The sequence below is a fragment of the Mytilus californianus genome, unplaced genomic scaffold, assembly GCF_021869535.1.
Source record: "Mytilus californianus isolate M0D057914Y unplaced genomic scaffold, xbMytCali1.0.p SCAF_7, whole genome shotgun sequence".
NCBI classification, from domain to species: Eukaryota; Metazoa; Mollusca; class Bivalvia; order Mytilida; family Mytilidae; genus Mytilus; species Mytilus californianus.
The window spans coordinates 28,256,864-28,275,711 of NW_026262723.1; the positions used below are offsets into that span (position 1 = coordinate 28,256,864).

Consider the following 18,848-nt stretch of genomic DNA (forward strand, 5'->3'; position numbering starts at 1 on the left):
GTTATCTGAAAAAGAAATATACATTACTCATGAACATTGAAATAATATTTAATGCAAAACAATTATAATTAACTGAGCATTACAATTATAATGTATAGAACATTTCTTTTTCTTTGTTATAAAGTGATTTGTTGACATAAATTTTAAAGTACCAGTATTTCTAAGCAATAAAAGGATGAAAAATTAAAGAACCTTAGTGAGCGCGCTCACATACCCCACGACCCCACATTGTCATTGGAGAAATAAAATAAGTGTAAGAAAAAAAAATTGAATCATAATTTCCTGTCAATATGCACATCTACATAGTATGTCCTTATTATCTACACAGTTTCATGAAATTCTGTTGTGTGGTTTGAGAGGAGTTGCGATGACAAAAGGTTGCAGTAGTATATTGGGCAAATAAGTTCAAAGGGGCGTAACTCCTGGAAAAAAAATTGAATCGTAATTTCCTGTCGATATGCACATCTACGTAGTATGTCCTTATTATCTGAAAAGGTTTCATGAAATTCTGTTGTGTGGTTTGAGAGGAGTTGCGATGACAAAAGGTTATAGTAGTATATTGGGCAAATAAGTTCAAAGGGGCGTAACTCCTGGAAAACAAATTGAATCGTAATTTCCTGTCGATATGCACATCTAGGTAGTATGTCCTTATTATCTGAAAAGGTTTCATGAAATTCTGTTGTGTGGTTTGAGAGGATTTGCGATGACAAAAGGTTGCAGTAGTATATTTGGCAAATAAGTTCAAAGGAGCGTAACTCCTGGAAAAAAAATTGAATCGTAATTTCCTGTCGATTTGCACATCTACGTTGTATGTCCTTATTATCTGAAAAGGTTTCATGAAATTCTGTTGTGTGGTTTGAGAGGAGTTGCGATGACAAAAGGTTGCAGTAGTATATTCAAGTAAATAAGTTCAAAGGGGCGTAACTCCTAGAAAAAAAATTGAATCGTAATTTCCTGTCGATATGCACAACTACATAGTATGTCCTTATTATCTAAAAAAGTTTCGTGAAATTCTGTTGTGTGGTTTGAGAGGAGTTGCGATGACAAGAAATAGGACGGACGGACGGACGGACACAGACGGACAGGTCAAAAACATTATACCCTCCGCAACTCGTTGCGTGGGGTATAACAAGTCATTGGCTGATGTCTTGACAAATATCTTTTTAACATTGTTTTATAGCTATATATAGTATATCAGGCTATTAACATACTTGATTGAATTTTTTAACATTTAGTCATGTTGAACCTTTATAGCTAACTATACAATATAGGTTTTGCTCATTGTTGAAGGCATAGAGTGACATTTAGTTGCATCCACATCATTTGGTCTCTGGTTGATAGCTGTTTCATTGGCATACATACCACACTTACATATTTTCATATATGGGGTATAGATAAAAAACTGAAATCCCAAGATTTCGCATTTTACATTTTACTTTTTGACTTCCCTTATATATCTTTATATCTCCTAAATTGTTTATTCAACTATAAGTAAAGAAGACATTAATATGTAAGATTTACATCTGTGCCTAACAAAAATCTTGGGCTTTAAAATGCTCTTGGATGAAAAGTTCATAAATCTATGTATTGATTCTTACCATAAAAGTCAGCTCCAATGCCAACTCCCAGCTTCAATCCTTACAGACAAGCTGTGATGCTAACCTGAAATATAAAATGATAATTCATTAATAAAACGCTGTAACTCGGAAACGTAAAATCTAAAATTCATAAAAATCAAAAGGGAGCTCATGTCAATAGATATAAACAATTCACCACAATTTCTTGCAAGTTGGTGAAAGCATTCTTGAGTTATTGTCCGAAAACTGGAAAAAAACCCTTTTTTTAATGAATAAAACCCCATAACTTGGAAACGTAACATCTAAAATTTATAAAAAACGAAAGGGAGCTCACGTCAATAGATAAAAACAATTCACCAAAGTTTTATGCAAATTGGTTAAAGCGTTTTTGAGTTAATGTTCGACATGTTGACGACGGACAACGGTATACCATAATACATCCTGTAAACGGGCGTATAAAAACGGTTTAAAAGGTTCTTTGTTGGTATTATGTATGTATATTGAATAGATTGAATGATTGGTTGTTGGTTGCTTATGGTCCAGTGGCAAATCATTAAATAGAAATAGTCTTAAAATGTGTTATATATGTCAAGAACATATGGATGAGACAGCAATCCAACAAGCCAACACATTTTTATGTAAACAATTCAGATCCTAAACTTTACTCTTACTGATATAATAATGAGTAGATTCCTGTAAAAAATCTTTTAAGCGTTCAAATCTTGTTTTTCCATAAAATATTTATAATACATTTGAGTTTTCCAAAACAGGACTAACATACTGGTACATACCTTGGTATTAGCTGTATAAGACCACCAAGTCTTATTCCCACACCATGAAAACATGTCTCAGAAAGAACCTGAAATGAAATTATAATCAACACATTATACATTTTGTAAATCAATTTATGTGTTACCGATAACCTAAAATTTACTAAATATTGTTCTGATTTCTTATTGCAGGTAGACAATTGTATAAAATCATTTTTTTTCTAAATCAATATTAAAGATAGAAAAGTAAAAAAACGTCAGATTTAAATTTAACTGCACAAAAAATATCTGAATATTTTACAGTTATCTCCCATTGAATGCAAAATCGTGTCTTAAATTGTACTGGTCTTTTCTTGGTTTAATGACTATTTTTAGGATTTACTATTGATATTTTAATAGAAAATCTTGTTCATGTATCTTGTATCTTTCAATACTAAACTGGTAAATTAATTCATCAATGGTGTTTTAAATGCAATATTTAAAAGATATGGCTAAAATAAACTTGCCTTTTCTATTTTCATGGTAAAGAGTCAGACTTGGTTGAAGATTTAATTGACCATCTTCCTAAGAGCTGCTATCCTGGCTGACAAGGTGGTTCTTCTCAATATCTTATTGTCAATCTATGTTGTGTCCATTTGTTTTTAGAAAATAAAGTAACATACATAAAAAATATCAGATGCACTTTCAATTAATAAACTTTTTGAAAAATTTCAAGTAATTATTTTAAGTGACATAATTTTTCCCGCCCTAAATTTCTATTATCTAGAAAACATCTGATATGTAAAAAAAGTGCATAAATGTGAGTATCCAAGTAAATAAAAATCTAACATTGAGGGAATTTCAAGTATTTAAAGTTAAACACAGTATAATAAATTACCTCCCTTTGACCTAAATTTCACCCTGTTAGAACTCCACATCTTTGTTATATATAACAAAAAAACATAAATAGTATACCGGTAATCAAAATAAAAAAATAATTAAATTACAAAAATTCAACACATTTCAATAACATATTTAGTGCGGATGGAGTAATGGTGGCTGAATGGTCAAAGTAGTTCAACCACTGTATCACTAGCCTGTCAACACTCTGAACCCTCACATTGTAGGTGTGTTTAACATCAATCTTAATTGACTCGAGTTGCCAGTTTCTCTGTTGAAGGGGATGTTTTCACCAGGCTGTCTCCACAAATAAAAACTGGCAGCCAAGATATAGCAAATCATGCTGAATGTGGTGTTAAATACCAAAAATCAATCAATCTACTTTCATCAAGATATTCTTCAACTATGCTTCTTGTAAAATATTCTTAAAATAATATACCCTTTGTTATAAACTCAAATATAAAATGAAACAAAGGTGAAAAAATATATTACAATTTGCAAAAATAAAAAACATTTCAATAATTGAACATTTTTTTCTTTTTCTTTTTTTTCTTTTCTTTTCTTTTTCTTTTTTTTTAGATTCTCCATTCTTAAACTACTGGAAGTGTTTTGCCTAGACATGAGTATGAACAGAAAATAGAAGGTAATTTTTGAAATTTCAAAGACCTATTAACCTACAACTTCCAATCTTGTTGAAAATGGAGAACCTGTACATAATTTTTTTTTCTTTTTGTAAAATTTATAAACATTTTCTCAAACATACACAAAAATAGTCTGAATTACATTCTTTACTGTTACAGTAAAATCACATAGCCCTTTTATGCAGCCACAGTTACCTGAAAAAAAAATAAACAGAATCAAACGTAATTGTCAAAATCTGAAAATTGAAACAATATCAAATGCAAAATAATAAATAACTGGTCATTATAATCATGATTCATAAAACCTTTCTCTTACTTTGTTTAAAAGTGATTTGCTGATATATTTTTTGAACTACCAGTCTTTATTAGCAGAAAAGGATGAAAAACAAGTCAATGGTAGATGTCTAACATATTTCTTTTTTTACATATTGTTTTTTTTGTATTGGTTCTTACCATAAAAGTCAGCTCCAATGCCCACTCCCAGCTTCAATCTTTACAGACAAGCTGTGATGCTAACCTGGAAAATAAAATGATTAGTCATTCAAGATTGTTTAAAAGGATCATTTTTGATATACTGTATGTATCGATATTCCATATTTTGAATGATTGATTCATTTGATTGTTGGTTGCTAAATGTCCAGTGGCAAATTAAATAAAAGTCTATAAATATGTAATAGAAGTTGAGAACAGCAAACCAGCATCCCAACAAACTTTTATATAATCAAATCAGATAATTAAATTTACTCCTTTAAAGGCAATTAAAGAAACCAAAGACTTCTTACCAAACTCCTACAAACCTTCACGCTAAGAGCACATGCTATTTCCAAATACATTTTATAATACTTTTTCTTTTTTTCAAAACAGGACTAACATACTGGTACATACCTTCGTATTAGCTGTATTAGACCACCAAGTCTTATTCCCACACCATGAAAACATATCACAGAAGAACCTAAAAAGAATTAAAAAAGACACATTATATATTTTACAAATCCATTTCTCTATAAATATGAAGTCACTATATAATGTTCTGATTTCTTACAAAATGTACACAATAGTATCAACACAAGTTTGTAAGATAAACTGTTGACAGAGATGTCTCGCCTAGCAGCGAAAATGATTAGCAACATTGCTAATTAATTCGATAATTTGTTAGTAATGCAAATAAATACAAAATGTCATTGATCTATAGCAAGGAGTAACTATTAACCTGACTAAACAGAAAACTTGACATAATAAAAATAAAACACGTCAAAGGTTTTTGTTTGGAATTTAACTGCACAAAAGTGCATGATGTGCAAATTTATCAGTTATATCCCATTGAAAGAACAAATCTTGCTGTTAATTGTACTTGTCTCCCCTTGAAGTTTTAAATATTTTGATCGAAAATCTTGTTCAAGAAAATGGTAACTTAAATTATAAAACTTATTAAAATTAATACATCAATGGTGTTTTGAATGCAGAAGATCAGAAGGGTGCTTGTGTGTTGTCTTAATATGCACTTCTTGTCGAATATTTCTAGAAAATGTATACAAATATTTGTAATTGGCTTAAATAAACTTGCCTTCTTAATTTCTTGGTAAAGCCTCAGACTTGGTTGAAGATTTATTTGACCATCTTCCTTGGAGCTAGCTGCTATCCTGGCTGCTTTCAAAGGTTTTCCATCATAGTTTTTTTATGCTAATCAGTCCACTGAATCCATTTTATCTAAGTTATGAAATGTCCTTTCCATTGTACATTATAAAATGTACAATAGTCACCAGAATGTTCCAAGGCATCTCACATTATTTTTCCAATCATGGAAACTGAAGAAGTTCTCAATTTAAAATACAAATAATTTATGAAATTCATTTAAAAAGTACTGTAAAAATACCAGACATGCTTTTAAACAGGTAACTTGTATTTTGATAATTTACGAAATGTATTCTGTACCCCACAATTTCTTCCACTCATTAAAAGTATATTTTAGAACTATGTTTACATTTTTTTTTATTTACAGAGCTCTAGATAATAGCTTTTATATAAGTTAATTACCAGACATCTGATATGAAAATACTTATACAAATGTAAGAAAAAAAGTACAGTGTAGTAATAGTATAATAAACACATATAAATCAACATTTTTTAAATATTTTGAAGCATAGTTTAATCAAAAATATCTCATTTTCAAGGTTTACTACTCATGTACATAGTAGTCATGTATAGTCCCAAAATTTGTAAAAGCCTCTATAGATTTGCAAACTCTCTGTGAATTCCAAAAGATATGGGTTAAAAACTATTTATTTTACCATTGATGAAAAATTACTTAGTTCCCAAGTCAGGAAAAATATTATTAAACAATTCCATAGTACCAAGTGGACAACTTAAATATTTGTACAATCATTGTGTGAAGTTAAAAAGATTGAGATTGAAAACTGCAGGAGTTGATTACACAAAATCAGTACCATCTTTGAAAATTTTGGAAAACTATCATCAAGATCAGAATTAAGGGAAAAATGGGGGGAAATTCCTCAAAGTATTTCATATAAGCAGGTACACAACTTCAAAATGTACGCAATTATTCTGTGAAGTTTCAGTGGTACAAGAAAAAGAAGCTGAAATGAAAAAATACAAATATAACACAAAATGATATTACATGTATCAAGTATGAAATCTTTAGATTTAATAAAAAAAATTTAGAAAGAAAAAATTAAGAACTCAAAGAAATGATATAAATACTGATTCTTTATAATAAAAATTAATTTCAATACTTTATAATTTAAATTAACGTATAAAAGCGTTTAAAAGCACGTTATACTTCAATAAAATAGATTTTTACTTTTTACTTTAGTTTTATACTTGAAAGAAAAATAGTAGCAAAACTTTCAATTGAAAAAGTAAAATTTTTTGTTCCCAGATTATTTATGATAGCATTTTTGATTGGTAATATATCAAAATTTGTTTTATGTAAGATTACTTCCAATGACTTTTGTTAGAAAAAAAGGAAAATCACTGATATCTTGACAATAACGGACTGAGGCAAGGTTAATGCACTCTCAGGAATCATTGGTTCCTTAAATGGATAAGAACCAGAAGCAGCCAATATACAGACTTATAGGAATCAGCTCTTTTTTGCTACCGGGAAAAGAAAACAGATTACCAGTTAAATCTAAAATAGTCTGGTTATCTTTAACTTTTTTAGTGATTAAATCCCCAAAGTCTGAAACAGGGTCTAATATAAATCTAAAACTGCTTGGTTAACAGAACTGATTGTATGCTATCGCTCAGGCAAAATAATCACGTATATAATGCCTACCCATGTTAAAACTAAAATAAAGTATAGCTTGCAACAATTATTTCTTAATTATTATGGACTAATGGAAAACTCCTTTGAACTAATGAGGCTAAAGTTGGATCCCTGTTAAAGAGTCAAGCTCTTAGATTACTCTTTGTCTGGCCATATATTTCAAAAAGGATCCTATGAAGAATAGCTGCAGTCAGTTATTGATAATTGGGTTTTACTTATTTTATTTTTTTAAAGTATTTTATGATGGCAAGTGCTTTACCTATATTGTAATTATCAAATTTGAAAAAGATAGAATGGTTTGATACCAAGGAGCAAATTAATTTATGTTGTAATTCAAACGTTATGATAGGGTTAAGATCAGTCTTAGTAAATACCTTTTCAATAAAAGATCTAAATTGTATAAAATGAGCTATATTTCAACAAACTTGATGATTTGAAATTTGAAATTTTTGTGTTGTACAATCTACTCCTTTTCATGTACACATGATAAAAAGAATAAAATAGCCCAGTTTTCAGCTCCTTTTTTGTGATCTTGAAATGATCCTGCTCACTGTCAATACTTTTTGATTGCAAAAAAGGAAAATTGTTTCAAGAAGCTGGACAAAATTATCCTTTAATATATTGATCACAGAATGGCTTGGGAAGTTAAAAAGATTAATTTTCTATTAAACAGGAAATTTTTACAAAGAAATGCTTAAACTCAAGACAATTTAATTTTACAAATTACGATGAGCAATTGTTAAATGGGACTAACAAGTAAAATTAAAACATTAATACCAGTTGTCAATTATGGTCTCATAATAATGAAGTTATCATTAAATGTCTGGAATCTGTGGATGGAAACCTAGTGTTGAAGGTGAGAGTTGAAAATTAACCAAAGGTTCAGAAGCTTGAAGCAAAGGGAGATAACTACTTTAAGATATCGGGATTGATAAGTTAGATAACTCTTCACTTGGAGATGATGATAGTTTCAGATAACTCAAAATGAAGTTTTTAGGATATTGGAAATCATTATAAATTTCGTTGGTCATCTCAACGAGATTGATTTTCTCCTTTGAGACAGTACTGCGAAAGTGAGAAAAATAATCAAGTTGAGATGACCAATGATAATCTGTTTATCGCTATTTTGCTTATGACGACGTTGAAATTTACATTGACAATGGCATGTGCAGCCTTAGTTTCTAGAGATACTTTCCATATCTTTCTACTATGCTGCATGAGAAAGGAAAAGGAAATTATCAGTAAGATCAAAGGAAAATTCAGTAAAATAGTGATAATAATATATATATCATAGAAATTTATTATTGTTCACCAAATATTAAGACTTGTACAAGCTTTCAGTCATGTAAGAATTAATAACCTTTGCGATTATGTTTATAACTCTATAATAAATGTAGATTAAACATCCAAATTCTTTTTTGTATGGCAGAATTTTCGTTATGGCTTGATTGTTATAAAAATGTATTTTTACTTCTTTATTATCTTAATAGCGATCAGTGCTTTAAAGATGTAGATACCCAGAAACAATTTTGAAGAAGTTAAAGTATATCTAAAAAAACTTTTGGGATCATTTTCCACTTCCCCTGAATTCAACTTAATTTACGAGAATATGTTATCTTAGTTTTCCATTTCATCATAATATGTCAAATACAATTTAGATTTTGATTTTGATTGAAGATATTCATTTTCAATTTTGAAAATAAGAAATTAAAGAAAGTATGAAAATCATACAGATTCAAAGTTCAAAGCAGCTTTATGCTCTAACATTTGATTATTTTTTTTATGACTAGAAATATCAAATATTTTTCACTTCAGAATTACATATATAGATTCCTTCGAATGGTAAACACCACACCCTAAATACCTCAAAACCAAAGAACCATCCAAAGAACAACTGAAACAAACAGAAAATATAACCAACCCTACTACTTAAACACCAATAAGCAACTTTGTTATATGTTAGTAAAGTCACGCAGCGCTCAAAGCATAATGTATTTCTGAAATGATCATTTGATATTTGTTAAGTCTACACCAAAACTCTGAAGATAAAGAATGTTTTGCTTCGGAACTTTGTATGCACTAGACTTTGAGTTTAAATCAATTTCAAGTACTATGTTATTCTATAATCTGACAACTACAATGCTTTGAAAATGTAAAAATTTTAGGAAAATTATTATTTCACTATAAATCTTAAATTTTAATTTAAATGTATTAGGAAAACTTTCATTATAAATCTGAAATTTTAATTTAAATGACATCTTTTTTTTTAACGAAGAAACAAAAAAAATGCATTTACTCATTATCTTTTGATTTTGCCATTTGATTAGGGACTTTCCGTTTTGACTTTTCCTCAGCGTTCAGTATTTTTGTGATTTTACTTTTTTTTTCACCACAAAAAAAGCACTGATAGACCTTTAAGACTGTTAAAAAAAACTTTCAATCGTTGGATCAAATGACAAGTCTGTAATGGTGAAAATACAGAAAAATTAATCATAACCAGGATAAACCTCATCTGAAGTTATTGCAACTATCATCATCTCTGTATTGATAACTTTTAATATTAAATTAACACCCCAAATATAAAGAAGGCGTTATACCCTGGGTTAATCTCCAACTTCTATATTTTGCTTCTTATGTTGTTGCACATTAATAGATGCATAATTTAACTATTGAAAATTATGGACAAATCTTTTGCTGCATTCAAGAAGAAAAGATAGACGTGTTTTGAGAACAGGTACTTGGCTATCATGGATCAAATGATCATTTGGCTACTGTTGTTATAAATAACATGAAAACTTTCACAATTAAAAATTGCTCATCATCATCCTTCAGAAATATTAGAAATTTTAATGGTGAATATTTATAACAAATATAAAAGAAGACTTTTTCATATAAAAATACCTAATTCAGAATTAAAGTATTTTTAACTTGGGGTGTACTGGATGACACACACAGTACATCTGTGTTATAGAAATTTTGCCTGCAGATTAACCACATAGTAGTAGTAGAAGTAAATGTGTGCATTTTCAAATTATCAAAAGTTGAGATATTTAAAAAATTACTGCATTCAAATTTTGTTCTAAATACCGGTACATATTAAGAGTAAAAATATGAAATTTAAATAATCTGAACCAAATCATATTTTTTCAATTGATAAATATTTCACATAAATATCTAAATTTTGAGTCTGGGGGTTGGAATCCCTCCTTTTATTCTGATTCCTCTTTTTTTTTAATATGTGAACGTTTCATGGTGTTCCTAGGTTTGGAACCCCCCTTTTCAAAATGGCTGTATCCACACATTGTACTGACTCAACTTCCCTAATGTAAAATAATATACACACATGACTTCTCTGAGCATGGTCCCTGGGACTTACTTTACAAATGTATAGCTCAATTGGATCATGTAGTTTAAATTCTTTCAAATTTGTAAATTCATTTTATACGAGTTACCTCCCCTTCACTCAGTGACATTTTTAAATTTTCTATCATCATGGAGGGGCATAAGGAATTTTTACAGACTTCAAGGTTATTTATTTTTGAAGCCAAAGGGAATTCAGTATAAGGACTTTATTTTTCGTGGGAATTTGATTCACCCTTATCAGAACTCTGGAATTAATAATTTTTCTTACTCAGTGAGTGAAAGCTTTATTCTTTTACACAAATTTTGGTAGCACCCCTTGCTAAAGCCCCTCATAATTCAAGATACCAGTGTTTTCATGGAGTAAGACTGAGTCATCATTATCTTAACTTGACTCACATGAATGATAAAATAGATAACCACTATTTTCTGTGAAAAAAAGGTGTATCAATTTAATATATTTTGGAGCATATTTTTTTTTAAGTTAAATTGAAGTTAAAATTTTTTCAAACATGAAGATACTTCAAAATAACAAACAAAGAATAATAATTCTAAAAAACTATATTTGAAAATTATGTGCCATCTTTATCTTGTCACATTTAAAATTTAGAATTGAAGACAGAATGAATGAAAAAAACACCCTTGACTTTGTCAATTTGTAAATTTGTTAACATATCAATTACTTACCCACTTCTGTCCTGGGTCACCTGAGTACATCCCCTGGTCTCTGGTTGGCTTGATGTTGTACATTTTTAGTTTTCAGTTTAGTGTTTTTTAGACTTTTGTCTGTCATTTCTTTTGGTTCCAACTTTCTGGATCACCGGAGTTCATCCTTGGTCTTTGATTGGGTTGGTGTTGTACATTTTTTAGTTTGTGTATTGTTTTGTATATTTTTGTCTGTCCTTTCTTTTGGTTATGGGGTAGTCTGTCTTTCTTCATCCATAGTTATAAAGGTATTTAAGTTGATTTCTTCTGTGTGTTTTATCCCATTGACATTAATACCACATACTATTTCTTTATGACAAACTTACAAACATAGGACAAAAAAAAAAATAAAAAATACGGTATACCTATATTCTCTGTATAAACTCTGTAATGGAAACAGATAATAAAGATTAGTGATGTGTTTGAGAAAATTGTTGTCAATTCCATCGAAGCAGATCTCTAATAAGCCATTTTCAAGGTTTATGACTGAATCTGCCTCTGGTCCCCATCTGTAACAAACATTAAATTTACAAATTAGTAGTGTTGGGGAATGTTGGCGTCACTTCTATCAAACAGGCCCTTTAACAATCTCAGAGTAGAATGATCTTGTTACTATTGTATAGCGTTACGAGAACTATATGCTACTCTCCCTAGTCTGCTACAACGGAGTCTATCCAAGGTCTATGACTGAAACATCCTCCCAGCTGCATCTGTAACAAAAATAAAATTCATAAATTAGTAGTGTTGGAGAACGTTGGCGTCACTTCTATCAAACAGGCCCTTTAACAATCTCAGAGTAGAATGATCTTGTTACTATTGTATAGCGTTACGAGAACTATATGCTACTCTCCCTAGTCTGCTACAACGGAGTCTATCCAAGGTCTATGACTGAAACATCCTTCCAGCTGCATCTGTAACAAAAATAAAATTCATAAATTAAATGTCTGTGGTAAACCTTAAAATGAAATAGAAATACATATAAAACATTACACATAAAAACATAAAATAAAATGGATCAACCAACCTTATTTCAATTCTTTGAAGTAACTTTGCCCCCTGAAATGAAATGTAAATATTTATTATACCTCAATTATCATTTTCTATATAAAATAAGTACACAATATTTTGACTTACAAGCTTTGAACTATTGGACCGGTCAATAGTTTCCAACTAGTGGACCTTGTTGAAACTACTTGACTGCAAGCTTCATTATATTTCGCGGGATTTCCAATGCAGCTATAATGGAGGATTTTGAAAATACCGGGGAGAGTAATTTTTACCTATTGTATCTAGGGTTGACGTCAGTGCAAGATGTAGCCTTAGCATTTCAGAATATTTATGAAGTAAACATTATGGCTGGATTTCTGCTTTATATATTACGACAGTTGATTTATCACAGCCATTTATTGTCTGTTGTCTTTTTTTTTTGATACAATAAAACACTTACGGACTGGATATTTGTGGAAAAGTAAGTTTATTGTCCCCTCGGATACAACTATTGCCCTCGGCTACGCCTCAGGACAATAGTTGCACCATGAGGGACAATAAACTTACTACTACATTCATACACAGTCAATAAGTATACAATATGCATTACACATAAACATATAAAAAAAAAAGATTATATATAAAACAACCTTTTTTTTAGTTCTTTTAAGTAACTTTAAACCTTTATAGAAACTTGGATTATTTTTTTTCAAAGTTTTTTTTACCTCACTTTACCATAAAATTTGCAGGGAATAAGACTGCTGTCAAAAAATAATATAAGATTTTTACTTTCAAAGAAAATTTCTCTCAAGCTAGTCAAAAATGGAAGCATAAAAATTTTACCTGTGAAAGAATATTTTATGGGGACCAAATTAGTCAGGGATGCTGTTTTTTGTGGTTGCTTCCTTTTTATTAAATTTTGACATTTCTTTACTTTAAAGATCTGACCATGCTGTACATATGTGCAACCATCCACTACTATTGGTCAAATTAAATGTTGCATGCAATACAGACCAAAATGAGGTTCAATTTTCGTCTTGGAAAACAATAATATATCAGCTATGTTTTTAAGCTCAATTTTACAAAATTTACCCAAGTGGCTGCTTAAATCAAATTATTACTTCGATTATTTCATTTTAATTAATGTTTTAAAAAAATCCTGTTACCCTTTAAGAGATAAATATTTTAAATGTTTTTTTTATCAAACTTTAAAAAAAGAGTGGAAGCTGGCTAAAATACACAAAATAATTTAACGTTTTTTATAACCATTTCAACCTCAAAGAAAAAGATAAGTCTTTCCTAAGCATGTCTCTAGCTTAGCTTTACAAATTTGTTCGTTAATTTTTTGTTGAGGAACAGTGACAAGCTCTTTGTCCAAAAAAGTTTACTCTAGTGCATAAACCCTCAGCCTTGCTATCAAAAGTAAAAAATATAAATCAATGGAATATTGAAATCAAATCTTCTCAACACTTCGAATAGATAAGCTGGGTTTTAATCAAACTCATTTAAACTCTGCAGACACTAAAAATAAGTCTACAGTCAAAGTCAATCAGATGCCTGGCAGTTATAATGCACTGAACATTTATATGAAACTAAGGAACATATGTTTCTATGTGAGACCTCATCTAAGAGATCAAAGCACTTAAAACTACCAACAATGATAGAGTGCTTTCCACGTCCTCAAACCCGGTCGCCAATAGTGCATTCAACTCTATTGAGTACCGGTACTTATTTGTCAGAAGTCTCTGTGCATCAGTCAAAGTGCTGGTGAAATAGTCTCTACAGAGTAGAAATGAGTAAAATCTTTTAAATAAAAATTCTTTTTCACAAACTTGTATATTAACATTATTAAATAATATTTGCATTATGAAGTAGGATACACTTTTGACATGTTAGTGTGATGATGTGGGTCTCCATGCTGTGATGTTTTGTTAGAATGACATCCTACATCACTGCCTTATTTTTGTGGAAAATGAAAAAAAAAAAGTGTTGATGTAAGCATGGCAAAGGGTTATGTAATATAACCAATTTCTGTAATTCTTTATCTCCAGTTATCAATTATGAAAATGAAAGACATTACAAATAGGAACAATTGAGAGAAGAAATTCAGTTTCTTTTAAAAATGAAATTTTGTTTCTTTTAAAAATGAAATTTTGTTTCATTTAAAAACACATAAGAAAAAGCTATCAAAGTTACCTCCCATTGATAAAAGGTGATTTTAATCAAAACAACTTCCATTCACTTGTAAAAATTTGAATAAATTAAAGTACCAGAGCAATTGATAAATTAACAATGTTAAAGGCCAATGATAAAGTATTTAAAAAAATAACAGGATTGAATTTTTTCTCTTGGTGTCATCTCATAGATTTTCAAAAATGTTTAGTTGCATCTGGTAGTTTTGTTTAAAAGAACATAAATTAGCAAATCTAAACTTTGAAGCCGTTCAAAAAAATAATTCTGCTTGAAATTATGTAGTTTGATTTAGGCATTGCACAAGTTTTCATATCAACAGGTCTAAAAATTTGAGCATTCTTCAATTCATTTCTAAGGGTGGGCTTTGAGATATGAAAAAAATACTTTTGTTGGGTTGCTGCTTCATTGATGTATACCTGCATCCCCTTTTTTCCTAATGAGGATCTAAGAAAAAATAATAGTGTCCTGATGCATAATTTTTAACCAACAAAAAAATACTTACCATGTATAATTATAGACGAGGTTCTTACCACACTCTTTGGTAACTACAAAGATGGATATCTTACTGTACACATTGCTTACTCTTCAAGGTCATTGCTCAATTTTTGGGTTCCTGAAAAATATCGGTTTTGTATATAATATTTGAAAGGGTGGAAACTTATTATTTCTGGTTCTTTAAAAAATTTCCAATCTAAGACAGTCATCATGGTCATATGTTTTCTTTGATGCATCTCCTTTAATCATTGCTATCTTTCACTTAAATTCTAATACTGTAAATTTAGAAATTATTGCAATGTTTTTATTATACAGGATTTTCTCAATATCACAAAAAATAAAATTGCATTTTAGTTTAAAATGACAAATTCGCAATAATAAATGCACGCAACAATTTCTGAATTTACTGTTCATGTCTATTTATCTCAAAAAGATATTAATATTGTCCTGTAAAAATAACCGATCAAAATTTTGTTTGCATGCAAGTATCATTAACTTTGATTATGGTTATTGTTCCATGACTTATGGCTGTTTATAAACAGAAATTGTCTCAATAGCAATCATACCACATCATCTTATTAATACCAGTATTATTTATACTGTCAAACCCAGTCTTTTGTTTTTTCTTTCTGTTCAGATTTGTTAGCTTATATAGGTTGAACCTCTGTAAATATAGACAATGCAATTTCCAAAAGGAACTCCTTTTAAGGATAAAAAAAAAATTACTATAAAGTTTCGTAAATAAACTGTTAATTATATTATCACAGAGAATTGTCTCGCTTTTTTGTAATTTCAATAATGCAAATGTTGAAATTAAAATAGCAACACTTTAACATGCAAGTTTTGCAATTATTCAAAGTATTAATATTTTAATGAACCCCGACTGAAAGTACATGGCAAAGCAATTTCCATGGAAATGAGATGTACCAAAGCTAATACAACTGCATACCAAATACCATTGACTTATCATAAGTAGTTTCCTTTAAACAAACTTAACAAAAACTAATACATGTAAACTAAGCAAAATTTCAGTCAATAAACCATAACTGAGGGGGTGGGGTCAAATAATCTCCATGGTAATGAGATGTGCCAATGCTAATACAACTGCATACCAAATATCATTGACCTACCACTAGTGGTTCCCCATAAACAGACCTAATCACAAACTAATACATGAAAACCAAGCAAAACTTTCAAAGTCAATAGACCATGACTGAGGGGGCAGGGCCAAATAATCTCCATGGAAATGAGATATGCCATTGCTTATACAACTGCAGACCTATTATCATTAACCTACCACTAGTGGTTCCCCATACACTAACCTAATCACAAACTAATACATGAAAATTAAGCAAACATTACAAAGTCAATAGACCATAACAACTAAGGGGGCAGGGCCAAATAGTCTCCATGGAAATGAGATATGCCAATGCTTATACAACTGCAGACCTATTATCATTAACCTACCACTAGTGGTTCGCCATAAACTAGACCTTATCACAAACGAATACATTGTTGTTGTCATCGCCGCCGAAAACAGCATACCTATGTCTCGCTTTTTTAATCTGTCAAGCGAGACAAAAAATCATATCCTGGAATCTCAAGTTCATATGCACTATTATTCTTTACAAAGTTCAAAACACAGGGCTGTGCAGTATATTTTCAACATGTTTATGCCTTTCAAAGCCTTTTTAATAAGCAAGGTAATTAATATTGTACTTAAAAAAAAAATCATTTTAATGTTGAAAATTAATGAAGGGAAATGTAATATTCAACCAATACAAACCTTATAGATGAACGCAACTGGCCGATTATTTTATATTGTTGTATATACTATACAGCCTAGGTTTTCTGTAGGTCTTCTTTAAGTTTCTGTGGTTTAACAATTCATCAAAATGAGAATGTTATGGATAGTCTTTTAAATTCTCTGAAATACAAAATTCAATTTACTTTTCCATATATATATGCCTTTTTCAGCTGCACTGGTTTTCCGTGATCAATTTGCTGTATTATTTTCAAAAGCATACACAAAAACATTATGATTGGTTTAAAAAAATCTTAAAAATGGAAATTAATGATATAACGTTGTTTTTTTTGGTGTACAACCAATGAGATTACCCATAGTCCTTAGATTTTGAAAAGGAAAATTACATTTGTTGCATAAACACAGCCAACTTTGCCAAATGATTATGATGAACTAAAACCAAAGGAAATAACATATAATAAGCTTTCCAAATTCGATACCATGGTCCCAATTTATTATATTAGTAAACTCAAGGAGATGGTGTTTATAACCTCCTTGTTTAATTAAATGTCTTTTACTGACCTTTGTGGCATTTTAAATAGCTACTGAAAGTATCATTTCCTTGAAAAATATTGATTTTAGTTGAAATGATAGGACGTTTTTTCAGTGGGAACTCACTTGTGTCCTGACTATATATACTCTGAGTCTAGCATTGTTGAAAATCTATATAATGGTGTATAGTGTCTGGTTTTCTTATCTAATACCAATTTAGATGACTTTAAGTTCCTAGAATCCAAGAACTGAAAAGAAACATTTAATATTAAAACAAGTCAATGAAAAAATGTTATACTTCTCAAATAAATAAACCAACATGAAGAAATGGTTAAGAGTCATCATTGTGTTTCCCATCCAACCTTATTATGTACGAAAAATTTGTGAAATCTTTAATTCTTTAAAAGTAATTTTCTGGAACTAAAAGTTTGAAATCCAGAACAGAATACATTAAGGTTTATGACCCCTTCTGTAGCCATCTGAATTCGAAATTTTCAAACTGCAATAATATCAAAACAGCAAACATAATGTACAGTAGAGATTGGCCATTTTGTACATATACCAAGGGGAAACTTCGAACAAAGCATTATTATTTATAGTTTCATTGCATTCGATAGAAAATGGGAATTTTGAGACAAATAAAACCAGATTTTTGTAGAAAATCCACAGACTTTAATATTGAGATTTTCGTTATAAAATTCTAAACATAGATTACTTACTCGTTTGTCCATGGTGTTCTAGCGTTTATTGTTTACAAAAAGTCCTAAGTAACCTTTTAATTAAAAAAAAAAAACTCGTGGTGAGTCATTAAAGTCTAGCACACCCTAGAAGGTGTACTTGAATAGGTCCGTATTTACATTTGTTTTAAACAATATCTTAATTTATAATTTTGTTTTAAGGAAATCATTGCTAGCACTGCGTGCAATTATCGTCTATCAATTAAGCACCGAATTGTCAAATATTAGATTACAAGGGGAAAGGCTGTGGATTTTCTATAAAATTTCCATATGTTTAGCATTGAACATGTTGAATCAACAGAAGGGTACAGAATCCTTAAAGTAAATAATTATTACTACATTAAATACCTTAAACTCGTCACGAAACTCTAAACTTTTTCATGTCTTCAAAAATTTTAAGGAAATAATGCAAGTCTTTGTCCAAGTAAAGATCAAACTAATTTGAATTCAAATCCTAACCTGTAAGTCACATGATCATACGTACAGGTAAAAATCTTTTCACTTGAAATCTACTCACTTCATACTTGAGTAACTGACTGTGTAGAAAAATATAATAAATGAAACCTGACACAAGGTGTTTCACAAAATATGTAACAGAATTTTGTTCAGATAATAAAGCATTCCCCTAAAGGGAAAATGAACAGTAAAACCTAAAAACATGAGGATCCAATATCCTGCATATTTTTTGAAAATTTTGCATGATATTGTCTAAAGCATTTAAATGAGTACATATCTAAACACTGATATTTGGGTTACCTCAGTTAAAAAAAAACGTTTTTACAATATGAACAAAGTTAATTTTGGACCCTTTGGGCCCTTATGTTGACCCATAGTAAAATGTGGCTAAAATTAAAAAAATCCAAATACACAGTTAAATTCAGCATATCAAAGAACCTCAACAATACATTTTTTACCATGTTAA

At 29.9% G+C, this 18,848-nt stretch overlaps 1 long non-coding RNA gene across 1 annotated transcript; it reads right to left on the reverse strand.

The window, feature by feature from the left end:
• Positions 1-2,858: 2,858 nt before the first annotated feature.
• Positions 2,859-4,821, reverse strand: LOC127709679 (uncharacterized). The gene is made up of 3 exons (XR_007985702.1): positions 4,753-4,821; positions 4,321-4,384; positions 2,859-4,062 (listed from the first exon to the last, which is right to left on the reverse strand). It is a non-coding gene; the product is annotated as an uncharacterized LOC127709679 (long non-coding RNA).
• Between the last annotated feature and the right edge of the window lie 14,027 nt (positions 4,822-18,848).